We start from the raw sequence: 27,398 nt of genomic DNA, 5'->3' as shown, positions 1-27,398 counted from the left end.
TTAAATGAATAATTAATCCATTAAAAGCATCATCTCAGAAGCACAAAGTATCCTATAATCAATGACTGTAAGTTGCCTGAATAAGAAGTGGACATTGTGTTATGCTTACTTCTAGACTGGTCTGTCTCTCTTCTTAGGACATGAGATGTTGAGGATGGATCTCATCCTAGTCCTCTCTGTGCTTTAAGAGCACCAACACGGACCCTTCCTCAGCATAGGCATGTAACTGTGATTTCTGAGGAGTCCTGTGGGTCTATCATTCAGTAGCTCAAGGGCAGCTGGACAGAGAAGCGATTAGAAGTCTTGTTCCTGCTCCTTCGCTTGTTCACAAAGATACTTTATTTTTATTACTCTGGTCCTGCCAGTTCTCTTCATCTGGTTTCCTGTATCCTTCCATATACGGTGATGCTGAGGGGGTTTTTTGTTTGTTTTATTTGTTGTTTTAAAGAGAAAAGGGAGTATACTTGTTGCTTCAGGGCAAAACAAAGACCAGTGGGAAGAAAGTTATCAAAGGTCAATTTCAGCTCCTCACAAAAAGCTTTCTAAGGACAGGCTGTTTGTGAAGGGACTAAATGTGTTTAAGTAGAGCTGGGCAGTCACATGCGACCACTGTCCTGAGGATGCTCACCCAAAAACTCCGATGGCCAGGATGTTGACTGATGGCTTACCCCGGCGAGTTGACATCTGGAGCCTCCGCTGACTTCATGGTCCGCAGATGGGTGAATAGGGGCCACGGTTCTGCGGGCTCTCTCCAGAGGTGCCTGAGGCTGGCATCTCGCAGTGTTGTTAAACACATGGGTCATAGCTGCAAGTATGCTGGGGTATGCTGACTGGGCAGGCGTGCAGAGGTCATGATGCAGCTCCATCTTCAAAACAGGAAGCATTTCTCAGAGATGTAGTCTCACAGACTCTAGAAAGATTTGAGAGAGGAGACTGTCAGAGAGACACAGAGGCCTGGGTGTGTGTGGATGAGGTGATTTCTAACTGCTTGGTAATAAGGTAGTAAGCTTTATGTTTCTGTCGTATTTATTTTCCCCTCAGATCAGGTTGTCTGAGCCAGAACCATGTATTCCAGAGCAGATATGTTAGTGACCTGAGATAGAGAGAAGTACATTCTAAACAATTTCTGGAAACATAAGGGGCTGAGATGCATTTAGCCATTTGAAAAGATAATGGAAATTTCAGCTAATTCCTTTGAGGTTTAACTGTATAGTATTGCCTTTTTAATCCTTTCACAAAACCCTGGAAGGACTCAAATTGGTAAGTGAGAAGCCAGTTACTACCAACTACTGGGCAGCTTCTTGGCAGGAGGTAAGAGCTTTCTGCTTCCTTTTTAGGACAGTTCCACCCTTCCTTGAGTGGAATGAGTTGGTGATGTGGCTGAATGTCATGAGGGTTTGGAGAGGAGGTGGCTGTAATTGCACAGGCCCTGGCATTGAAGTGACCCGGGAAAGGGAGGTACCTCTGGGTCCATGGTAGGATGTGGAAGGAGAAAGGGAAGATTCATAGCATAACAGGTCTAGGGTGCTGCACTTGAAAAGACTATGGTAGTTATCGGTTCATTGAACTCAACTAAACCCAAAATACTGGGTACCTCATGTGTGCAGTGCTTAGTGCCAGGAATGGTGGGCTATGTAAAGAAGAATCCAGTAACTCCCTCAACTGACTTAGAATATTTATTTCCTAACTAAAAGAAACATAACTAAGAGTCAATAATATTGTTTGTTTGTTTGTTTGTTTTGCTTTTTATGTAGTGTAAGGCACAGAAATATGCTCAGTAAACCCTTGCTGGTTAATGACCACTGCAGGTCCCTGAATTTGCTTTGAGTTGAAAGAAATGCCACCAACGTGCCCCCCCAGGAGTTCAAGTCAGGAGAGCAGCCAGCCTGACTGTGGAAGAACTATGCAGTGCCTGAAGTTCCAGGAAACTTTCCAGTTGCAAGGACAGAGAGCAGTGCTATTTTAGTAAATAGTACATGATAGCTTTGCTGTATACCAGGCCTGTACAGTGCTAGACACTGGAGGCAAAGACAGACAAACAGACAAAATAATTAAAATGTGGTTAAGATCATATCCAAATGTACATTAGGTCCACCACTGTGGAAAACAGTATGGCAATTCCTCAAATACCTAAAAACAGAACTAACATTTGATCCAGCAATCCCATTACTGGGGATACACCCAAAGGAATATAAACTGTTCTCTTATAAAGACACATGCACACGTGTATTCATTGCAGCACTATTCAAAATAGCAAAGACATGGAATCAACCTAAATGCCCATCAATGGTAGACTAGATAAAGAAAATGTGGTACATATGCACCATGGAATACTATGCAACCATACAAAAGAATGCGATCATATCCTTTGCAGAAATATGGGTAGAGCTGGAGGACATTATCCTTAGCAAACTAACACAGGAAGAGAAAATCAAATATTGAATGTTCTCACTTACAAGTGGGAGCTAAATGTTGCAAACACATGGACACATAGTGGGGTACAGCACATGCTGGGGTATATCAGAGGGTGGAGGGAGGGAAGAGGGAGAGGATCAGGAATAATAACTAACGGATAGCAGGCTGAATACCTGGATGACAAAATAATCTGAATACAAACCCCCATGACACAAGTTTCTCTATATGACAGACTTGCATATGTACCCCTGAACTTAAAATAAAAGTTAAAAATAAAGATTATATTTGGCTGGGTGCAGTGGCTCACGCCTGTAATCCCAGCACTTTGGGAGGCTGAGGTGGTCGGATCACAACATCAGGAGATCAAGGTCAGCCTGGCCAATATGGTGAAACCCCGTCACTACTAAAAATACAAAAATTAGCCGGGCATGGTGGTGCATGCCTATAGTCCCAGCTACTCAGGAGGCTGAGGCAGGAGAATCGCTTGAACCCAGGAGGCAGAGGCTGCAGTGAGCCGAGATCATACCACTGCACTCCAGCCTGGGCAACACAGCGAGACTCCATGTCAAAAAAATAAAAAAGATTATATTCTTTGTTAAATATAACTAAGTGAATATAAACAAAATAAAAATTTGGGGAAAAAAGTAAGATATCATTTGGCATTAAAGATAACCCCTTAAGAAAATGACTGTCAGTACCAAACATGGAGCCATCCAGCTAAACCCACAGAATTCTAGAACATCAGAGCTGGATAAGCCCTTAGAACAATCTGTCCAAATCTGTTATTTTACAGAGGGGGAAGTGGAGACCCAGCCATGCAAAGGTATTAGCAACAGTTAGTTTACATTTCTTTCTGGCTGCATTTACAGTGGGTAAATACATCTTAACTTTAGTGGGTTGAAAAAGACAGGTGCTATTTTCCTCAAAAAATATTTTGGCTGCTGGTGATCGACTCTTAGAGCAAGAGAAACACTTTCTAACATTGATGTGGGATTTTGTGTGTGGTGTGTGGGTTTCCTGAGCTGCCGAGCTTTTCCACAATCTCCTGCTCTATTATTTCGTAGCCCACTTTCCTTTAATGCCCACCATCAGAGAGGTTCTCTTTACCGTTCCTCTGCTCAGCTCCTTCAGAAGTCTGTGTACACCGACAATAAATAGGAGGTCTGAAAACAGATGAGAGGTTTTTAAATTTGAAAACAGATGAGAGGCTTTCTTCCCTCAAGGGATGATGTGGGGTTTAGTAGCTTCAGCTATGTTGAATTTTACTTATAAATGGTGATGACTTCTTATAATGTGAGGTTTCTTTTCTGTTTCATATGTATCTTGTAAGTAGCCACATAAGCAAATATTTAATTCGTTGTCACTCTTGTGCTGTTGGACAGCAGCAGCTCATATGAATGATACTTACTGTACCAATTCAAGCTTGGGAAAGACTGTTGGACACCCAGCACACTGTTAGGGTTATCCGTGTGTGTCCATGTGATACTGAAATGGCTGGTCCCCTGGTCAAATAGCCAGAGAAACCAGAGGGAAAGTGAATTCCTGAACTTCATTCAATTAAATGAATTGAGGTTTAGATGTTTTTTACTGTTTAATTCAGGCAAAACATTTGTTATTCTTTATGTAGAAATAGCTGAGGCAAAAAACGGATGGCTTTGAAGGAATATCCAAGTTTGAATCCAGGTTTTATCTCTTCATTGCTATGTTACCTTGAGCAAGTTTCGTGTGTGTGTGTGTGTGTGTGTGTGTGTGTGTGTGTGTGTGTTTGTGTGTGTGGTTTTTATTTTTATTTTTATTTTTTTGGCTCTTGTCGCCCAGGCTGGAGTACAATGGCATGATCTCAACTCACTGCAACCTTTGCCTTCTGTGTTCAAGTGATTCTCTTGCCTCAGTTTCCTGAGGAGCTGGGATTACAGGCACCTGCCACCACGCCCAGCTAATTTTTTTGGATTTTAATACAGACAGGGTTTCACCATGTTGGCCAGGCTGGTCTTGAACTCCTAACCTCAGGCGATCCACCTGCCTTGGCCTCCCAAAATGCTGGGATTACAGGTGTGAGCCACCGCACCCGGCCCACCTTGAGCAAGTTTCTTAACTTCTCTAGGCCTCAAGGGCTTTAATCACTTGTAATGATGATAATAGTGCACAGTCCTTCCAAGGTTATATTTTAATAAGCAATATAAGGTACCTAGTGCAGTCCCTGAAAACAACAAACAGATGTTAATTCCCTTTCTCCTTAGAAAGTAGTCCTGGAATGGGAAAATAGGAGCCATTCCTTGACACAGAGCAGACGTGTTACCCTGGCCTCCTTTGCCATTGCCTTCTGTGGTCAGTACTTGAACATTGTGCCTTCAGCTTCTATCAGCAGATCCTGAGAAACAGAGAAAATTACTCCTGTAGGTCCCATAGTAAGCTTGTTGAGGGTTGTCCATTCCTATCACTCAGCCCATCCCCCATGCCCCCGGTACCCTGGTCAAATAGCCAGAGAAACCCCCTGTCCCGCCTGTAAAACCTTTTGTGAGAAATGTTTTAAAAATTAAGCACTAAGAGTTCGTGTGCCTCAAGATAAGGGTAAATTTAACCTTAAGGGTTTCGTAAATGACCATTTTGCCTTCCCTGTGGCTGGAGAGAGCCTCCGAATGTGTCAGCCCCCAAGGGCTTGCTGCTGTGTGCTCTTTTCCCTGATCTCAGTAGTCCTGTACTTGCTAATATTTTCCCTCATCATATTGCAGTGTATTAGGAGAGGGCTTTGATGCTGTTCTGTGATATTATAGGCCCAAGTCAAGAGCTTCCAAATCCTGCCCTGCTAGTCATGTGGCCTCCTGATGTCAAACAGAGGACCTGAGATTCAGAGAGTGAAGCGGAGTGACTGCCAGCACCACCTTCTCACCTGCAAGAGCACCCAGCACCTTGTCCGGAGTTGGGCTTAGTGGAGGAGCTGGTGAAGGAGAAGAGGCCGAGTTGGCTTAAGCACGCCTTGTGCCTCCCTCTAACCCCACACCTTCAGATCCCTTTAGCTGCTTGCACAGCTCATGACCTATGAATGGGAGTGGGGAAGAAGCAGGCAAAATGGAGTCTGACATGAGAAAAGTGTCAGTAACATCCCATTTCTTATGTTGATTCTTGATTTCTATCCTATTCAAACATTATTTTATTGTATACCTTCTTTTGTAGGCCTCCTTAAAATTTTCATAGGATGAGGCAAGATATAAACCCTTATATAAAAGTTAACAGCAGTGTATTAATGATATATACAGCCAAGCATGGGTGTGTATGCCCAGAATGCACAACGTATACAGAGGACATTCAGTGGCCAAAGCTGCCTAGAGTTGCTTTGGTCCTTGATCGAGTCATATTTAGATTTCTCCACCCAAATAACTTATATCAATACTGACTAGATAATGTGTATTCAACGGGCAGTACACCCCCAATCACTGTGGATATCACAATTCAGGAAATATTTACTTACAGGGCTAAGTAAACTTTTAGCTTCTAGACAGTAGAAACCATGTCTTATTGTTCTTTATGCTTACAGTACTTGGCCTATGGCTGATACACAATGGATCACGAGGGGTGACTAGATAAAGGAGAATTTTTAATGGCAAGATTATTCAGACTAAATGAAATGTAGAATATCGTAATATTTTATAAGGAATGGCATTTTGGGCAAGTTATTACTTGTACGTATTTTTAGAAACACAAACTCTTTCCCTAACCAAATGCTTCTGAGTAGGATCCTGCTTTAATGGATAGAAAAACATGAGTTCTCATTAGTATGCACAGCACTGAAGCCCAGTTACATTTTTTTTTTTAAATAAGCACACTTTTTAAGTGTTGCTCTGCAGTGTCATCGCTCCAAAAGCTTATCACATTGTTCATTTTCTTAGCAGGCCCAGTTCTACTGATGGTGTAAAGTTTCAGCCGGGGCTTCTCATAATTACTGCTAATTCTTAAGACTGAAATCAGGTGGCTTTTTATTTTTAGTGTCCTTATTGTGCTCACTCAAGACTATATATTCAGCAGTGTGCAGTCTATGCCTGACTGTATAAAAGACTGGAATGTCCACGCACTATAATGAATAATGAGTGTCAGTGAACTCATTACAGTAAATCCTTAGGTAATTACTTTCTGCCTTAGTTGGGGGACGTATGGTAGCATAAGCTAAAATTATTTCATCTCCAGACAAACCCTGAGGTGGCTGTTAGAGTTAAATATAATTCATTTGCAGCATGTTTATTATAGTTAAATTTAACTAATTTAGGGCCTGTTGCTGGCCAGAAGCTGAGGAGGAGGAAGTTGCAGTGTCCATGAGTACCTCAGAAAAATGAGGCTTCATGGCCGAGCTTTCAGAGCATGACGTAAGAGTTACTCCCACTCTGTCTCTGCTCTTCCTGTCCCCAGAGCTAGATGGGTTTGTTCATGAAAGTGATTGGCTAATGAGCTCTTCGGTCTTAGGATTAATGTGGTGTAGCACAAGGAAATCTCAGCGTTGAGCTGGGGCTCTGCTCAGTTCTCTCCTCTGTTTCTGCTGGAGCTTCCTGGTGTTACAGAAAGAACTGTGGTGTTCAAGGTCACTGTGGTATGAATGGATTTATCAGCAGATGCTGAGGCTCCCCCTTCTTGTGCCCCACTTGCACTCAACACTGTAGGGCCAATTTGGGCGTTATTTCTTCCTAAGCCTTCTAGCCTGGAAGACTTAGCTCTGGAAAAAATAGGAAAGGACTTACTCCAAGAACCAAGCACATGTTTACACAGGATGGTTTAACCTTTAAAGATGTTGCCACGGAAGAGTTTTTAGATTAGATTTTGCCTCATGAAAGCGCTTCTGAGCTGGATGGCTTGCTCTCCCAAAGATGTTACGGGGACACCCGCGGGAGAAATCGCAACAACGCTGGGAGGTGAGGCTTCTGAGCCATCGCTTGTGTCTAAGAAAAAACATAAGCCAAAAATCACTGTAGGGGGACTGTTCCCCAGAAGACAGGGACCTTGCCAGGAGAGGAAACACAATTCCGATCATCGTGAGGAACGTGCATTTGAGGAAGACGTTGTCCTACTTTTCCACAAAAATACCATGTCTCCACTCTGGAAATCTGTGCACTGTGCTAATTGCTCAAGAGAAGGTAGCAGTCAGAAAAAGTCCAGAGAAGGATGAGTAAATGAACACAGGAATCAGTCGGTAGCCGTGGGCACAGCAAAGCCCCTTCAGTGGGAAGGCAAGAGTGAAAAGAAGACAGCACTGAAGTCTGTGGAACCTAAAGCGGCTTTGGTGGGGTTTCTTCACCAATCCAAAGTGCAGAGCTAGCAGGGCAGGCACACCCACCCATGCCCGTGGTGGCCCACCCTGAGACTCCATCCAGGACAGCCACCTCAGCCTCACTATCCCCTGGCCACATCCTGGCCCTTCAGTCCCACAGTGACACAACTTACAAGCTGCAGAACCATCAGCTTCTTAAGCCAGTGTTCCTCCCACTGTACCATAATTGCTTCCCTTGTGTCCAGACCCTTCTGAAAACTTTTCGATTTTACTGAAAACAAATTTTGGCCATGGAAATGGTTTGTGACTTTAATGGGCAAACTGTGATATAAAAAGTAAACTATGGGTTACATAACTTCAGGGACAGGTTAACTTTTCCAGAATTCTGGTCTCAAAGTAAAGATTTAGTTGAGGCTATGAAAATTCAGGAAAAAATAATAAAGCATTTCTACACCTCCCTCCTTCCCCTTGTGAGCCCCCCTTAAAAATAGCATCTGAAGTTTCATTGTAGCTGAGTCACTGCTTGGTGCGATCTAGGGCTAGGCTGCAACTGGACCTGTCAGAATGAGGCCACAGTGATTCATGATGAAGCTAAGTTTGGTTGCCACTGACAACATGTGTTCCTCTGTTCTTTCCCTGGAGTTTGGAGACACTGTATTTTGCCTTTGGATTAGAAACACCTTTGAATAGTGAGAGTAATGTGATGAGATGGGCCACTGCAATTAATGCACCCTCTGGGCCCTCTTGCTGTGACACCCTAGCCATTTGTTAGGGGAAGGTAGGAGTAATTAACATAACCAAAGACCTCTGGGGCTGTGAAGGGAATGTATCTCCTCTGCCTTTGCAGTTTAGCATCAAGTCAGTCTACCAACCAAGAGCCCCCCAGCACCTTCTCTGGGCCCCAAACTGTGCTTCCCATTGAGGAAAGGCAAATGATAGCATATGCGGTCCCTACCCTGAAGGAATTTGGGGAAGCACAAGCCAATTAGAGAAGCACTGTCTGCTTCCCATGTTGATTATACTCATGTATGTGTCAGTTTCCACACCAGTGTGCGCCCGGAGGGCAGACGCCACATCTGGTTTTGCTGTGCATGGCACCTGTGTTCCTGAAGCTGAAGTGAACGGGTCCAGCCTCCAGCACCTGCTTCCCCACTTCTGCCATCAGAAAGACTCGTTCGGGAAGACATTCCTTCATTCCCTTCCTAGGGTGCCACGGTTAATAAGGCCACAAATTTGGGCCTGTCCATCCTGGTGCAAGTATCTGCAGAAGCAAGAAGAGATCCAGGTTAGCAAGGATACAATTACAATGGTTTTATTTTTTTAATGGGACTGGGGCAGTGAGAAAATTCTATGCTCCCCGGCATTTATGCAGACTTCAGCTAAACTTATGCTAGTTGAACTCATGCCAGCTCTGTGGAAGTGAGGGACAGATAGAAGAAACATGGGGACTTTCCAAGAAATGAAGCTTCTTTGCTGCATTGTCAGTGATGCTTGTTTCTGATAAACTCAAACTTATGGAAGTGTAGAGTAGAGCTTCCCAAACAGGGTGCCTTAGTTCTCAGATTTGCACACAGGGGTGCCAGCATAATGATCTCTGCAGCTCTTGGGACGCCTTGGTGTGTCTGGAGTATGAGATGGACTTGAGCTATGAATATACATATAAATACGTAATATATATAATGTATCTGTCCAACTTAGGAGGCTAGATAGACAAGATGTTAAATGCGTTCCTCTCTGGATGGTAGGTTTATGGAATCCTTTAATCATTTTACTTATTTGCGTATTTAAACTTCTGAGTCTATAAGAATTTATTGTGTGTGTGGAAGAATTCTTTCAGCCCAACCAAATACTAGCCAAAACATTGAAGTGAATCGTATCAGTATTCGGTGATCTAGCCAAAGGTTTATGTCTATGTTGTATTCAAACACTGACTTAGAAACATTTGTCCTGAGGATGTGTCCTGTTTTTTGTCAGTTTAAAAATGATTGTTTTCAGTTACTGCATTCTTATTAGAAAGAAACAGAAATGGGAAAGCAGATGTCACATATCAGAGAAATTGCCACATCTTGATAGATTCACGCCATTTATTTTCTTTGCCTGTAAGCCTAATATTGGCAACAGCCCAGACTGCCAACTTTCTTCATTTGTCGACATTCTTATAAAGTTAACTTCCTGTTGAAGATGTTTTTGACGGAGATATTAAGAGAAAGACTTGTTGGTCAGATGTTGGTTCTAGTTGGCCACACTGTAAAGGCCAGTGGGGATCGGACCCTTGGCCGACCCATGCAAAGGTAATAGTTTGCAAGTTGGGAATTCTTATTTCCCGGCAACTGTAGACAAGGAGCAATGATTTGCTATTGGTGTTTTATATCATGTTTCATTTGCAAAATGTTTGTGGTCATTCAAATTTTTTTTTTTTTCACAGTACTTCTGTGAATGCCTGATTTCTCTTTGCCTAGACTCTCAGATTCTTGAGTGGGTGGATAGAGGTGTGATATTTGCCTTCTTCTCACATAGGAATGCCTATAACCTAAATGAGATCAATATCATTTCGTTTTTCTGGGAGAAGTACTATTTTTGCCAGTTACCAACATTATAAAATACTTCCATATTTGGAACTGTGGCATTTTGTGCTTGGAGGGATTTTTTAAAGAAATTGTCTGGTCTAGTTCCTTCATGATACAAATGAAACCATTGAGACCAACCCAGGCAGAGGGAAGTTCTCAGAGTCACAAGAAGTGGTCGGTGGCCAGGCTGAGGCCAGACCCCAATTTCCTTTTTACTACCGGTCATACTCTGTACTTTCTACCAATATTTCCCAATTACTATGGAGAATTAATTTAAAAAAGTTTTTTAATCTGCATTTTTTAGGGGAAAGAAAAAAATACAGAGTTATGTCACAACTTAGGTGGTCAATAAATATTTGGTGAAGAAGGTGTTTGATAAAGTTGCATATATTTACCTCTTGAGTCAATAAAAATACATTATATTTGCAGATAGACACACACACACACACACACACACACACACACACACACACACAGTGATAAGTAGCTGGTAACCACATGTGTGCTGTCAGTCAGTACAGGGACTTGATTGTCATGTGTCCCAGTCTGTGTGGCTCTGTTCAAAGGAAGAAGCTCTGGAGAGGAGTGACCGAGAATTTTAGGAGACAGAGAAAATAGACTTCTTTTCAATGGAAACTTATCGGAATTGTTGAAGTGAGAAAGCCAGACACATCTCCATGTGTATTTTGGTATCAGTGTAGTATTGTCTACGGTAACTCTTTGTCTAGTCATGAAATATGTTACTTGCCATTCCACATGTACCAAATACAGTGTTAAAAAGAGTCCTGTTCAGCTGGGATAAATCACAGAACAAGTATAGTAAGAACATTACCAAGTGATTATATAGTATGTCTTTGAGATTTGTGTCTCCAAGTTTCTGAATATTTCATTTTGAAAGAGTAACTTAGAAACCATAAAGAGAAGTTGCATATAAGTGGCTAGGAGAGCTGATCTTTACCAAATTCAGTACAAAATTCAGAGATGAATAAAATAAACCTGGACTAATTCATAATAACCTACAGAAGATACATTGTTTTCATTATTTTCCATTGGCTAACATATCCAGTAGGAAGTTAAATGTCACTGTCCTTTGCATAGCACAGAATTTGTTTTCCTAATCACCTTTCCTACGTATTGAACAACATCTCGGTCATAATCATGGCACCTGCTGCATTGAACCTAAGGTGAAAATGATTCTTTTTTTCTCACCTGAGGGAAATTTCACTTTTTTACTGAATGAAGGAAGCACTTAAAGTATAAATTAAAATAAAGATAACTACTATTAAATTTGGTTAGGCTCATATAAAAAAATAATAAAATGGCAGTCAAAACAACCGGACTCAAGTTTGTAACAGAAAGGCTTAGTTTAGTACAGCCCATTTATGTATGCAAGAAGCTTTTCTTAAGGGCACTTAAAGATGTCAGCTGCAGTCATAAAGGAAACACACTTGAACCGAGCGTGAGATGAACGAAGGGATTCTGCTTTTGTCTCTTGTTGATGATTTCATGTATTTGATTCTTCTCTTTCCTCCTACATTCTCAGATTAGGCATGGCCTTCAACTGGAGTTTGTATTTGTTAAATACAAACAATACACATATTAACTGGATACATATTTGCAAATTCAGATTTATATCATCTCCTATTTTAAAATTATGAGACTAACGATATATTTTATTGCACATGCCTATGGTGTCCGAGTTTGGGATCTGCTTTAATTCTCAATAACATTCTAATAAAACCATTGCAAAGAGCAGAGCTAGCCATAAGGACATTTACAATGTCACATGAAGGTGGACCGTATGCCACATGCCTGATAATAATATATGAAATGATCGCAAATCAGATTTTTATGGAAAGTGTTAACAGCAGTTAAAAGAATTATATTTGAAGTCATATTTCTGAATGTGAAACTTTCATTTTGTTTAATTATCTATTAAATGCTCCCAAACTTACTAGGACTTAGTGTGTGCTTTTATTCTATGTTAGTAAGAGAAAATCTTGGTAGTCAATCTCAAGTGTATGCCCCATCTTATGACTGCGAGATTCCCTCTCTCATTCTGGTGTTGTCCCATGATATTTGCTGCTTTCTGCAGTCAATATAGACAGACTTGAGCCAACTTAAATGTTGTCTCAATATTTACCTGGTACAAAGAAAATTCCGTTTGAGAAAACCACAGAGTATAGTCATTCCTGGAACAACCAGGAGATGGTTATTGTCATTGGAAACAATTATCTTTAAAAATCGATCTCAATTCAGAGGCATATGTGTATTTAAAGCACCCACATATCTAAAACTGTTCTCAATTAATTTCATGAAATGTTATTTTTTAACTTAAAACAAACCAAAGATGATTAATTTTTATGTAACCAAAGATGATTAACTTTCATATAAATTTGTGAATCAGAACAAATTCTTGAGCCAACCATATGTCTCGCTTTTTTTTTTTTTTTTTTTTTTTTTAATATGGGCATGGTATAAATACTGAGCATCAAAGCAACCATATTTCAAAAGGCCTGGTCTGAAGAGGAACCACAAAGTAGGTAAGGTTTGTGTTCTGCTTTCTTCTGTCTCCTCCTAGCTCCCATTCAAGTTATTTCTTCCGGCTTTCCTCTCTGGCAAGGTACAAATGCCCCTGCCTCTGCCTCGCCCCCTCACACTGTAATATTGGTTCCAGAACTTGGCAATGAGCCAGCATAATCAAATTCCTCTGGCTAGACTTCTCTGGCAGTAGAGCATTTAAGTGCTCTGCTCCAAATACTTTCCAACAATCAGAACCAAGATACCTGTGTGGGAGCCAGTGCCACAGGTAAGTCCCCGTTAGTGACAGTGGCCTTGCAATGATGCTTTGGGAAATTATCCTGGCTTCCGTGAGTAGGACAGAGAGGAGTGGGTACCCAGCCCATGCAGAGCCAAGCAAGGGGCTGTAGTCAGGGAGTCAAAGGCAAGAGTCATTGTTCTTCCCCGCGAGCTTGTGTAGCAGAGTGTGCTCATTTCTCACACATATAGTTTGATCTCGCAGCTACTTGAAGCGTTCACATGTCTGTTTGCTGACTCGATTGTGAAATTCCTGAGGGTAGGAATTATGTCTCATGCCCAGCACCAAGGAGGAATGCAGTAAATGGGTGAGGAATGAATGAGTGAATGAATCAGTTTGTCAGGCAGTCCGTTAATGCAGATGGCAGCAAGGAAAGTAGGGATTCAAATGGCATCTTTGAAAATTGCAAGAAATGGATGGATGTGGAAAACAGAGCGATCAAACTAAGAGAAAAACAGGAGAGATCAAGGCATCAAAGCCTCCAAAGCTTGGAGCTGAGCAAAAGGAAGAGCCTGGGAGGCGGTTGTAGAAATGGGAACTCAGTGAGAAACCTCATGAGGGAAGCCAACAGATAAACAGTTTGTCAAATCTCTTTCTCAAAGAAGCATCCTCTAAAAGGTGCCTGCGTTTCTAGCCTCTCACATCCCCTCCCCTTACCACACTCACCCAAGTTCCTGGAGGTCTGATAAACAGACAAAACTATTTTGTAGACTCAGCCAATGTCCATGTTTTAAGAGACATTTCCATCAATGTTAGAAGGTTGCCATCCTTTGTAGATTTAGGGGGAAAGGTGGATGGGAGGGAGATAGGAAATCTGAGCTGGTGCCTTGAGGAGACACTTTGGCCTCCTGGAAGAGGGTACCTGTTAGCCGGGATTAGCCCCTAAGGCCATGGCTTCTTTCAGAGGCACTAAGTTTACATCACAGAGGACATGCTTTTATAGTCTGTGTTGTCAGTGCTGTGCCCTCAACCACTACTGCAGATAGCCTCTGACTCTCGAAGTAAATAATCTCTTGGGGAAGAGATTCACCTCATTTCACACATAGCCATCCTTTGTAATACGAGGGCTGCTTGCGCTCTCATTGGCCTCTGGAGCTTCAAACATGTCTCATTCCCACATCCTTCAGAAGTGCCGAAGAAGGACCTACCTGGCTGAGTGGCGTGGAAGCTAGGAGGGAAAGACCCTGGTTTGTGCTCTTTAAGTCTGTGAGTTACAGAGGGAATATGATAAATAACTCATTTTTCTATCTTCAGCCCCTCTTTCTCCAAAGTTTTGGAATGAGCTCTCTAAATTTCCCAAGAACTTCTCTGAAAGTTCTACCAGCTGACCAAATGCGGAAACACCTGCTGTGTGCTTCCTGGAGATTTTCCCCACTGTCTGTTTTATAACCTGGTGAACGAGGCTGCAGTCTTGTCTTGATCCGGAAGTGGCGCCCCTTGGATCAGAAGGAATGTCTGAAACACATTGATTTGTGGCCGGAATCGTAAGCTAAGCTCTAGGAACATCCTGCCAGAGGCTTGTCCTTAGGAAATAGTCTCATAAATTTTTTTGCTGGAGAAGAGATGACCTGCCGCAATTGACCTTCTGTTGAAGGCCAGAGAACAGAGGTGACAAAGCAAACCTCTCAGTTTCTAATGCTTCCTTCAGGCTATGCTTTTTAGGGGTGATCCCCTCTATATCCTGAGAAACCTTAGCCGCGCAAGACATTAAAACTTGGTCCTCAAAATGAGTGATACCAGCCTGTGGAACATAATTGCGACTAAAATGTGCCCTGGGGTCACCAGCCTCCTTCTACCCTTCCCTCTAAAATCCAAATAAAAACATTAAGCCCTCCTGCACTGACCTGCCCTGTTGAGTGCTTTTGCAGATTGCCTGGGAGGTATTTATGTCCTCCTGTCTCCTCCAGCTCTAAATTCTGGCTTCAAGACCCTCCTCCATCACCCCTCCTGTCAACACTCCCTGGAGTGTTAACATGTCCGCAATGCTGATGGCCTTCCTTCCCTCTTTTCCCAGGGTCTCCTAAACAGTACAATGGCTTTCAAAAGAAGTAATGGAGAGGAAACTATTAAAATTGAATTTCCACATTGCAGTTTTGACAGTTTATCAGTGATTCATCACCATAATCTCTTACTCTCCATCCTTGCCCTGTGAATAGATTCACACCAGGAAGCAGCCGTCTCTTTAGAAAATCTTCTATCCTTTCCTGGTTTTTCCTAAGTGCCTGGTCCTCCCAAAACGCCTATCTTTTTTGTCCTGACTAAGAGGAACCCTCACTTCCCCCATCCCCACCCCCCAACACACACCTTTCCTCTGTAACAACACCCCAGAATGAGATCCTTTTACTTTCCGTTTTTACTTCCCAGTTCCTGAGAGTCTTACTTTTCATAATAAAAAAAAAAAAAAACTCTTCAAAGTGTTTTCCTAAAGAGTTGTTCTCCCTCTAAAGTTGAATTTCTTCCTCCAACCCCAATATGGAAACAGCTATAGCCCGGTATGTGCCCATAGCAATCTTTCCTTCCTGCTACGTAATCACAATGATTTTAATGGTTATTTGATTTCAACAGAATGTAGCGTAGCTCAGATGCTGTTAGGGTGTTGATGAAGGCATGAGAAACAATGCTCGTCCTCAGAGCACTTGTGTGTGCTTGAACATTGTGCGAATGTGAGCAAACTTGTACTTCAGTAAAGGTGTCCAACCAACACTGAGACACATAACCAGGAAAACAAGACTGCAGCTGATGGTCAGAGTAGCCACGGGTTAGTCATGAGTGGCCATGGGTTATACATAAGCATCCACAGCACCAGCTTGGGCAGCTGTCACCTGCCATTGTTTATCCACAGGGTCAACTAGAACAGGGTTTCTGGTGGGCATCTCTATCAACAACACAAGTGAACATAGGGAAAATGTTAAATGAGAATTATAATCAACTAGATTTAAAAGGAAAATCAGTCCACCCTGTATTTCCCATACAGCTGTCCCATCCATCCTGCCATCGGCACCACATGAGATGTATATGGAAGATGGTTTATTGTTACCTTTTTATTAGGCTGCTTCTAGAAAATTCAGCAAGTACCCACAGTCCTACCACCTAATCCATAACACCTGCTCAACATTTTGGTGTATTTCCTTCTAATTTTGTTTTCATGCACATCTCTTTTGTTCTGCAGAAAGTACAGCCCTTGTCTTTTTTTTTTACTTCTACAAAGTACTGGTATAGTAGCTCCAACAACCAGTGGAAAAAAAATTTGTTTTAATAGAAAAATGAGCACCAGCTCAATAAAAACAGTTCACTAAACAGTTTATCTACACTTATAGCCAGAAAACAAAATTTAAAAGTTTTACCTTACCAGTAATCAAAGAAATATAATTTAAAATAATGATTCCATTTTTCATGTACAGTTAAAAATATGAAAACAATAATACCTGCTTGCGATGAGGAAGTATTGACATAATCGTTCTCGTAGAAGGCCGCCTTGAGTGTAAATCTCCAAGTTTGTATTTTGTCAACACGAATCAGCCTGAAAGTGCCCATTCCCTTGATCTGGTAATTCTGCTTTTTAACAATCTGTGCTAAGAGATTTATCTGAGAAAGGTTCAAAGATGTCTGCATTATTCTTTATTAGATTGAAAATTTGGAAGCAACCTGAATGTGACCTATTGAGAAACAAATACATTATAGTTTATTCATCTGGACAAGGAACTATTTTACGGATGTTTAAAACATTTTAAAGAATAGTTGCGCACCTTTGAAAAAAAAGTTCACAACGTAACAATGGGCTTAAAGAGTAAAGAGAAGAATATGTGATCTAGTTCACATTTTATAAATATTCATGTTAGTCCATGAGGGAGCGCAGGACAGCGGATCCAGTTTGCACAGTGGGTATCTGTGATTCACAGGACTACAGGTGATTTTTACTTTCTTTATGCCTTCCCATAGTTCCCAAATTATTTTCAATGAGTATTTCATTTGTGCACGGGGGAAAAAGTTACTTAAAAAAATGGAAAAAGAAGAAAATCGCTCCTTCGCAGCAGCTTATGAAGCATTTTAACAATGAAAGATAGGGAAATCCCCAAGATAGACAAGCCCCTTCTTCCCCTTCTGACTTTGGCTGATCCATCTGCTAACAAACTGCGGGCTGTATTCTCAAGAGATCGAAGAAATGAAGCAGGCTGTAGCAGGGGCCTTTACTGAAGTCTTCTCAGCTTCCTTGCAGCTGTTGCTTCTCCCCCTCCCCTTCCTTCTCTGGCTCCCTCCCTCTTTTGGTGCTTTTCCTGAGGCTGGTGGCTACATTTGTTCAGTGCTTGAAGTCATTCTTTCATCAATAATTTGTAAAGTGATTTAGAGCTTTCTAACAGCAGCCTACAGTTTGCTCTGATAAACTAATGCGGTAAAGAGTCAGAATTCAGGCTGCTGGGTGACAGACCAGCATGCCATTTTACTCCGCCCTGGTCAGCACGTGGTTTGGGTTCTGCTAAAAGGACACTTCCGACTCTACCTCCATTTGTTTAGCATTTCTCCTCTCAGTGAACTTTTAGTAGCTAAATGCCCAAAGGAGGAGACTACAAAAAGCAAATTATAGTACATCACCTTGATGGAATATTACCTAGCTGTTAAAAATGACAGTAACTAGGTTGCAATGTCAAACAGTGTTACCAAAGAAAAACAGGAAACAAATTCATATCTATATATAGTTACAACAATGTAAACATATACATTTGTATTGGAAGGAAATAAAGGAGGCAGGGAAAAATGAAAATTTAATGACAGATGAGAAATGTTTTAAATTCAGCAATAAATATTGAACTTTCACCATGTGCCAGACACTATGCAAGTCCCGTGTATTTTTTTAAGGTAGTTTGATAATATGTTAAGCTGTAAAGAAGTATAAAGTAGGGGTGATGGAATTCATTTGCAAAGATGTTATTATGGGCAGCCTGGCTCTATCTGAAGGGAACACTGAACGTGTCATTCTTTTCCATGCGGAATTTATGTAAAACGTACAGTGATGGACTCCGGTGTGTCTGTCCAGTCCTCAGTGAGCAGATGGGGCTTCTCCTTGTCACTCTTTTATCCATGCACTCAGTAGATGCTGAGCCCTGCTGTCAGCCAGGTCCTGTTCAGCTACAGCTGATACACAAGGACCAGGATGACAAGGCTCTGCCCTCACAGAGCTTGCAGGCATCGGGAAAGACAGACGCTAAACTAAATAAGTGAACAAGTTCCTTTGCAATGTGATTTCAAATGGTGACACCTGCAGTGAAGAAAAGTAAAGGAGTGTGTGAGGCAGAGAGTGAAGGGAAAAGCAGTAACTCCTTTTAAGGAGAGTTAGGGAAGACTCCTATGAGGAAGCAGGGAAGTGAAGGAGCAAACCACAGACAGGCTGGGGAGGCAGTGGGAACAGCACGTGCAAAGGCACTGAGGCAAAGCTGAGTTTGACATGGCTGTGAGAGGAAAGAGGGAGGCTGGGGCTGGGACGTATAGGACTGTGTGGGCCACAACCTGGGGTCTAAGTGAGATGGAGAGTTTTAAGGGGTGGGACAGATTTACTCATTTAGCATGTGATCTGACTTCTTGAGAGAATGGCCTATCAGAGAAGGGGGTAGCAGAGGGCTGTTACAGGCTTTCAGCCGTCCAGCTGGCCTGGACTGGGAGGGCAGGCATGGGAATGACATGAGTCAGGGTCTGCTCTGAAGGCAGGAGGCATAGGGCATGCTGTGTGGCGTGTGAGGAAAAGCCAGGAGACGAGGACACATCCTGGGTTTGGGACTAAGTAAGCAGGTGAATAGTGATGTCATTTTCTGGGAGGAAGAAGGAATATGTTTTATTATTCCCGGGTGAACATTTGCCTAGCTTTGATTCCAGTGTGCTAAGTTAGTCTGGGAGCTGCTCCTCACTTCCAGAATTCCATGGCTATCTCTTCAGGGCAGGAAAAGGATTTCTAGGGATACAGGAGAGACCGCCAGCCTAGGAGCTGGAAAACTTGAGTCTGGTCCGCCTCTGCTACAAAAGAGCAGTGCTTTTTTGTTTTTGTCTTTTTCTTTTTCTTTTCTTTTACTTTAAATTCTGGGATTCGTGTGCAGAACTGCAGGTTATTTACATAGGTATACATGTGTCATGGTGGTTTGCTGCACCTGTCAACCCATCATCTAGGTTTGAAGCCCCACAGGCATTAGATACTTGTCCTAATGCTCTCCCTCCCCTTGCTCCCCACCCCTCAACAGGCCCCAGTGTGTGTTGTTCCCCTCCCTGTGTCCATGTGTTCTCATTGTTCAACTCCCGCTTATGAGTGAGAACATGCAGTGTTTGGTTTTCTGTTCTTGTGTTAGTTTGCTGAGAATGATGGTTTCCAGCTTTATCCATGTCCCTGCAAAGGACATGAACTCATTCTTTTTTATGGCTGCATAGTATTCCATGGTGTGTATGTGCCACATTTTCTTTTTGTTTTTTTTTTTTTTTTTTTTTTTGAGACGGAGTCTCACTCTGTCTCCTGGGCTGGAGTGCAGTGGCCGGATCTCAGCTCACTGCAAGCTCTGCCTCCCAGGTTTACGCCATTCTCCTGCCTCAGCCTCCCAAGTGCCACATTTTCTTTATCCAGTCTATCATTGATGGACATTGGGGTTGGTTCCAAGTCTTTGCTCAAAATAGCAGTTTTATAGAGAGAGAATAACTTTGCCTCTCAGAACGTGGTTTCTTGTATACCTGCCTAGCTTGCCTTTCAGAGCTTTGTCAACCGCTTAAAGCCTAATTCAGGTGCATAACGGTGTCATCATTGTTATCTGCATCCCTGTGCATGAGCAGTCACAGCCCGGGTCCTCAGAGGACCATCCCTGATGTGTCTACTGTGTTAATAATAAACCCCACTGACACGTCGCCGGCCCCTCGCCTGGTTCTGCTGCACGCCCATCACCTGCCCAGCCCTGTGCACTAGTATGCAAAACTACAGCTGAGAAACAGTCCCTTCAAGAGTGAGACCAAGGAATGTCCTTATGAATCCCTGAGTATCCAGAAAATTAAACTGGCACGTCATTCTCTGAGGATTCCTGCCAACTAAGGTGATTCGTTTGTTTTCATTGTCACTGCCTTCCTGTGTTAGCAAATGCTGCGCTTTGTTTCCAAGGGCTATTTCCATCACCCTTACCCTAGAGTAAGCTAGCCATATAAGTGAAAAGCTGCAACAAGGATCCAGCTTCACCCTCCAAGCACTGCTTAGTGCTTCCAGTCAGGAAGCTGCTTTCTCTCTCTCCAATACCATCTCAAAAATCCCAGTGCCTGTCACCTAAAGGACACATCTTTCACATTGAATGGAGAGGTGGAACGGATTTTGAAAGGACAGTTTAGGGAGCTAATCTCAGCCATCAGATGTTTTTCTTGCTAACAGGAGCCAATTCTATTATGTTTGTGAAAGGACTCTATTAAGACAGGTTTCTGTGACTCCCAGCACTCTATTTAAGCTTCTAAAGTCATTCAAATTGCCGATTCACCAGCCAGGGAAGAATTTGTGTGCCTTCCCCCTTAGCAATCAAGGGAAAAAAATTAAGTGGAGCCAGAGAGCAATTTTCTTTATAATTTCTTTTCTTGAAGTAAAGAAACTCAGAATCCTTGACCCTAAACACCGTGGAACCCACGGAGGCTCGTGGTATCAGTGTGTGGGGTTGTCACTTGGAGGCAGGAGGCTCTTCACAGCCAGCTCAAGAAGAAGCAGAGCCAGCCGCAAGCAGAATGGAAGCAAAAGGGAAGGGTTCCTGTCTTTTGGGGACAGAACCAATCAATAGTTTCTTCACATCTGCCATTTCAAGGAAGAATTTTCTTCCCTTGGACGTATAGTTGCTTTTTCATAAAGGATTCATTATTTTGAGCCAGGTACAGGAACCAATATTCCCCCTTGGTTTCCTCTGGGTCTCTTCACGCTGAAGTATTGAAAAGATTTAGGTCTGGAGATCCAATCACTGGCTTCAGAGCTGCCCTGTCCAATCCTTCCAACCCATCCGAAATCGTGGCAACGGAGGTGAGCAGTTAGGCCTCTTTCCAACACCCTGCAAATCACTATTGCACCGGGATGGCGTTAGTCCTGAGGTGACTGGCCTACTGTGTGACCACGCTGAATGAGGGGTGTCCTCCAGACCTGGCCACCTCTGCTGCACCGAGTAGACAGAACTCGGATTGGGGAGCAGTTTAAGCCAGAGTGACTCTGGGCTGGAGAAGGCGTTTTAAATTCTACCTGGAGTAGATAAAGTGTATGAGGTTTTGGCTTTAGGCCTGGGGGCTGGACGCTGGGGCACGGGGAACGTGCTACACCCACACCCTCTCTTGGACCAGCTACCACAGGCCTCACCCAGGACCAGAGCTGAGGTTTCACTCAAGCACTTCCTAGAAGAGGCCCATATGGGGCCCCTTCCTATTCAAGTCTAGTTGCTTGACAATATTTCCTCCAATTTCAAGGTAAGAAAACTCTCCTTGTATTAGCAAGAGGATTGAAGACTGTAATTTTTAAATGATGTTATTTAGATTCAATAACTTTAGAATACTCTTCCCACAAGACCACTCGGGGGATATTCAGATCACTTCTTCTGCCTCAGGATTCCCACGTGAAGGGTGAAAATGATGCTGGAGCTGAATTTATAGCTCCTGGAAGCACGCCCAAGAAAGACCGGTGGACGATGAGATTTCACCTCTGTTTCCCCTGCATTTCTTAGCACAGTGCCTGGGCCATAATGAGCACTCGGTAGATGTCTGCAGAGGTCATGCAGGTTTGATATTGTGGATGACAACAGTCTTTCTTTCTATGAACCTCTTAGGCTGTTTAAAATTTATCTCAACCTCAGCCGCCAAAGTAATAACTAGCCCTTGCTGTATCTTTTGGCAAACCATATATTCACTGCCTTGGCCTCAGGTTTCCTTTCCCGTCGATCACAACATATTGGCTAAGTACTCACTCTGCACCACACACTGGGCCTGACACTGTAAAGTCTTGCTCAGAACTGACTTTGATAATAGGAGTTTTGAAAACTTTAGATTGAAGGAAAATAGATAGGCAAAAGCTAATGGGCTTAAAAATACTGCTTAATGGTTAAAAATCTTAATCTGTTTATGTTGACCAGTGTTAGCAGAGGAATATGAAATTATTTCTGTAATGTATACAAATCAATAATAGATGCGGGTGTCAACATATATGTAATAACGAATGTATTGAATTTATGGCCTGTGAACATGTGGGATATGACGTGTGTGTCGCTAGTTTTATATCCTTGTATGTTGGTCCAGATGTTTAAAAGGTGTCACAAAGGCCAAATCAGGGGTGCTGTCACCAAGCCCACCAAGTTGCTGCCAACGCTCCCAAGCTTCAGAGGTAATACTCTGGCTCTTTGTCCCACCCTCCTTTTTTCTCCCCCCCCAGAAATGAGGATCCTTATAGAATCAGGTTAGTCAATACCATATTTCCCTTCCCCATCCCATTGTTTTGTGTTAGACTTTATATTAGGGAATTTGTATTTCATCTGTTTTGCAAAACAAATATTAATAATAAGTTATTATTGTACTCCTCTGGCATAGTAACATCCTGTTAGTTTACTTTACACATAGCAAATCCAGCCTGACGTTCATCTTTAATGATCTCAGGATAAATGGTTTTAAGGGTAAACAGCCACAGAGACGACTGTCACACACTGTCAGCTGGAACAGATCAAAGAGAAAAATGTGGCATCTGAAAAGCAACTTGCAAAATGATCTAAATATTTTACTTTATTTTCCGAAAACCCTCACCAGATCTGCCCCCTCACCACTAATCCTGGAGCAGCCTGATGACTTCTGGGAAATCCGTTGCTTAGCTTTGATGGAGGGAGGGAGAGATGAACGACCGCTTCCCAAAGCGTGGCTGTTGAGCAGGATATTAATGGGCAAGGTGGCTAATGCGTTTGCATTGTTCTGCGGAAGTTTTGCAGTGCTTTGGGGAATCATTTATCCTTAGCAGTTGCAAGGTGGCCTGTTTTCAAGTAAACCTAGAGTAAAAATCTAGTTATCTATTGCCATGTAACAAACTGCCTCAAAACTTTGTGACATAAAGCACTGATTTTATGATGCTCGTGTGTCCTTGTCTCCGTTCTGTGATGCTGGGGCCTTGTCTGGGAATACTCAAAGACTAGAAGTGACTGCTTGACTGGGCTGGGATGAGGCATCTTTACTTACACATCTGGCACTGGACCCTGGCTGTCTGCTGGGACTTTCTGGGGTGATGGCTGGAGAACATTCTCCCTCTCCAAGCGGCCTGGCCTTCCTCACTGCAGTGGCCTCTGAATTGTTAGCTTCCTTATACGGTAGCAAGTGTGCAAGTCAACAGGAGGAAGCTCTGCTGTCTTTGTCACTAGCCTCAGAAGTCGCATAGCATCACTTCCACTGCCCTCTACTAGTGGGAACAGTCATAAAAGCCCACCCATTTTCAAGGCAAGAGGACATAGCCTGTGCCTCTCAAAGGGAGGATTGTCAAAGCCAAACCGGAAGATCATGTAAGTTGGAAGATGGCTTTGCTGCTGAGTTTGAGAGATTGTGCTGTGCTCTATGTAGAGGTTTCTGTAGGAAATAAACAAGTTGAGTTCTCTGGTGAAAACACATTTGAAAACGTGGTAATAGGAATATAGCTAATCCTTAGCATTTCTTGTAGTGGCTAAGGTCGGTGTATGCTAGGCCTGGTACCTGAGCCGTAGTCTTGATGCTAAGTTGACAACAGGTAGCCTACAGGAGTGTTTTCTAGCTATTTGGAAATTGAAATCCAACCAAAAAAGCTACTGCCGCTCTGAATCAGTTATGTCATGATACCTTAGAGCTAGGCTACCTTTTTTCCTGAATAGTAGAAGGTTACATGGATTAAAAATTATGGGGAAAGTAGATTCCTTCATATAAAAATTGGTTAAAGTTTGACTCTATTCTCTGTTAAAGTAAGAAGCTTTTTAAATAATTGAGTTCTTCAAAGGAATTTTTATATTTTATGTATTTTTTACCTATCTAACCATGATAAATAGAATCAGATAAGAGACCGAGTGTGAATATTCAGCACAGCCTTCAACCAGGTGTACGTATGTATTTCCCTCTGTGTTCTAAAGGACTCAGCAATGTGTAGTGCTTACGAGTTCTCATTTGACAGAGGAGGACTCCTATGTGGAATGCCATGTAACGGCCAGGCACGGTGGTTCATGCTTATAATCCCAGCCCTTTGGAGGCCTAAGCAGGAGGATCGCTTCCAGCCGGGAATTTGAGACCAGCCTGGCAACATAGTGAGACCCCCACACACACTTCTACAAAAAAAAAAAAAAAAAAAAATTTAGCCAGACTTGGTGGCACACACCTGTATTCCTGGCCACTGGGGAGGCTGAGGTGCCAGGATCATTTGAGCCCTGGAAGAGTTTGAGGCCACAGTGTGCTATGATCACACCATTGCCCTACAGCCTGGGTGATAGAGCAAGACCCCATCTCTAAAAGAAAAAAACAGATAAATATATGCCATGTAAGCTTTTACACTTCTTTTTTGTCTCAATTCTGGTTTTTTCTTGAGCAATTTCTTCTTTTCATTCTCATGAAAGTTAAGGTGATGACGCTGTGCTTACCCACAAACTGTGTGTCCACGTAGCCTTCACTGCCATTTGTCCTGAGCCTTTTCAAGAAGTTCAAATCCTAGAATAATCAAAACATCTCTCAGATCCCAAAGTGACTTAAGAACCATGCTAGGAATTAATCCTGCTCCGTAGGAAGTTACACAGCAGCAGCATTTGTGGCAGTGCCACAGCAAGCCAGGGACTGGCCCACGGGCGGTATGCTGTCATTCCCAGTGCTCTCTGCCTTCCAGAGAAACAGGAATTTGCCACACGTCTATGACTCATTTGCTGGAGCGGTTAAGTGATGATGGTGTTTACAGTCTCGGGGAAGTAAAGTCACCACTTACTGAACATTTCCTGTGCGCCGTACACTCAGTCGTAACCACATTATTTTATTTGGGATTGACGATGATCCTTTAAAGGAGCTTTTACTGTCCCAGTTTTACAGATGAGGACATTGAAGTTCTGGGAGATGAGTAACTGGTAGAAGGTCACACCGTATGTAAGTGATGGACCCAGCCTCTCCGTCTACTTTCAGCTGATTATAGAGATTAAATTAGAGCAGTTCTTCCTTTCTTAGAAAAGTAAACCTCGTGGGAAAGTCAGAAGCCATAAAGGAAAAGAGTGATTAATTTAGCCACATAAAAATATAAGGCTTCTGCTGAACAAACTGCACCAAAAAATTGGGTCAGGGATGTATAACAAACTAGTGGGGTGGGGAAGGAGACTGCCAGGCTGTGATAAAAGGCCGATTTTTAAAACATAACAAAGAACTCTTTAACAGTCAGTGAGCACAAGATATACAGACTGCTGTGAACATAGGACAGGATGCTCACCCTCACTCATGATTAGAGAAATACAAATTATTTGCTGCAAATTACATTTTCAGCTGTAGGTTTGACAAAGATTTTAGAAGTGGATAATATTCAGTGCTGTCAAGCGTGCAGGGCAACAGGTATCCTCCATCTGCATTATCTGTGGATATGCAAATCGGTACAACTCTATATTGAAACTGAAAATACACATACTCTTTGACTCAGCATTTATTTATTCCACAAATATTTTAATACAGATATTCACAGATATGGGTACTGCAGTATTCATTGCAATGCCAGAAACTTCATCAATAGAAGACTGATTAAATAAATTATAGAATGTTTATACTACCAAACACTAGTAGCCATTATTATTGTTATTTTTTACTTGAATCTTGTTTTTTATTTTAGCACTTTATACAGCTTGTCTCATTAAGTATCACCCAGCTAAGATTTTTTTTATAGGGCATGGCACATATATTTTGTTTTGTTTCCTTTTATTTTTGCTCTGGATGTCATGTGTAGCAAGTAGAGATGTGAAATTAAATATTCCACAATAGGTATGCCCCCTCAAGTAGCCATTATAAAGTGTTCTATACACCATTAAGTAAAGAAGACAAAGATATATTGAAAGAACTAAGGTATACAATGTATTATAAATTATTCCATTTTTTGTTTGTATAAACATGTAGACTTTTGTGAATAGGAATTATCTATAAAGATACAAAGGAAATCATTAACAATTTTTATCTACTGAGTACTGGAACTGAGGGTATTGTCTACTTTGCAGTTCATATGCATACGATTTAAATTTTTTACTATGAACATACCTTTTTTTATAGTAAAACACTAATTTCTAAAAATACAGTGTGGAAGACATTCATTTATTAGGGCCCTGTTTGCAGGAAGCAGCATAAGTAAATCATCCCATGTTGACAGATAGAACTTATCCAACCGTAGAGAACAGATATCAGTGACTTAATAAGCAGTAGAGATAATAAAAATTTTAGCAAAACCAACTAGAACCTCTTGGGAGTGAGTTTCTCTAGCTAGATGAGTTCTTCAGCCTAGCAGAAGTAAGGGAAAATAGTTTTTTTGGAAAGATACTCTCTGAAATCTTATCCAATTCCATGTATATGTTAATACCTTTTTTTCTATTTACAAAGTGGCACATTCATTGTCAAAATTTAGAAAATACCAGTAAGCTCACATGGGCTTTATTTTTAACAGGCTACAAATTTAAATACAGATAACAATTGCAAGATTATGTCTAAGCAAAGAGAGCAGATTGATGGCCAAACTGATGATTGATTAGAATGATTTTTGTCTTTTTAAAATTGAGTTATATAAGAGGTAAAGGAAATACATTGACGGCTGGAGAATTTGATAATGTATAAGAAATCTGAGAATTCCTTTGAAAAATACTCAGATTTCCAGCCAAGTTAGACTCACATCCACCATTGACGGGAATCTTAAACCATCATTGCATAAAACTTTGGAGATGAAAGACTTCTAACTCCTTCATTTTACAAAGAAAAAATTGGGGTCTAATTTTTTCATTAATTCAATTTAAAAATAACAAGTATCTAATGCAATACTCTTTCCACTTCTAATGCAATACTCTTTCCACTTTCTGATCCTATCTGATGCAAGAAGAATATTTTTCTAGGACATTGCTCGTTATTCACTTGAGAAATAACTATGGCTTTCAACAAACAAAGGCAAAATCATGAGATATAACTAAAATTGATGATTCACCTTTGAAGTAGTTTCGGGTCACTGTTTTAATACCTTGTTCACACAGAACCTGTTTTGCATTCATTTGCAGACTTCAAATATCTCATTTCAGGGTAAGGTTTAGCTGAGTGACATTAGAGCCCTGGGAACTCTCTTTGGTTTGGCACGAAGTGAGAGGTCTGAAAAGAATATCAAGCTAAATCCTCA

At 41.9% G+C, this 27,398-nt stretch overlaps 1 protein-coding gene and 1 long non-coding RNA gene across 7 annotated transcripts in view; one reads left to right on the top strand and one right to left on the bottom strand.

Annotated features, from left to right (window-relative positions):
• FARS2 (phenylalanyl-tRNA synthetase 2, mitochondrial) overlaps positions 1 to 27,398 on the top strand; it is a 521,198-nt gene that overhangs the window by 417,558 nt on the left and 76,242 nt on the right. The gene's annotated exons all lie outside the window — the stretch shown is intronic.
• Positions 441 to 24,779, bottom strand: LOC111548587. The gene is made up of 4 exons (XR_002733474.3): positions 24,652 to 24,779; positions 24,393 to 24,519; positions 3,502 to 3,578; positions 441 to 910 (listed from the first exon to the last, which is right to left on the bottom strand). It is a non-coding gene; the product is annotated as an uncharacterized LOC111548587 (long non-coding RNA).

The sequence above is a fragment of the Piliocolobus tephrosceles genome, chromosome 5, assembly GCF_002776525.5.
Source record: "Piliocolobus tephrosceles isolate RC106 chromosome 5, ASM277652v3, whole genome shotgun sequence".
Lineage (NCBI taxonomy): Eukaryota > Metazoa > Chordata > Mammalia > Primates > Cercopithecidae > Piliocolobus > Piliocolobus tephrosceles.
This window is presented reverse-complemented; position numbering and strand designations above follow the sequence as displayed.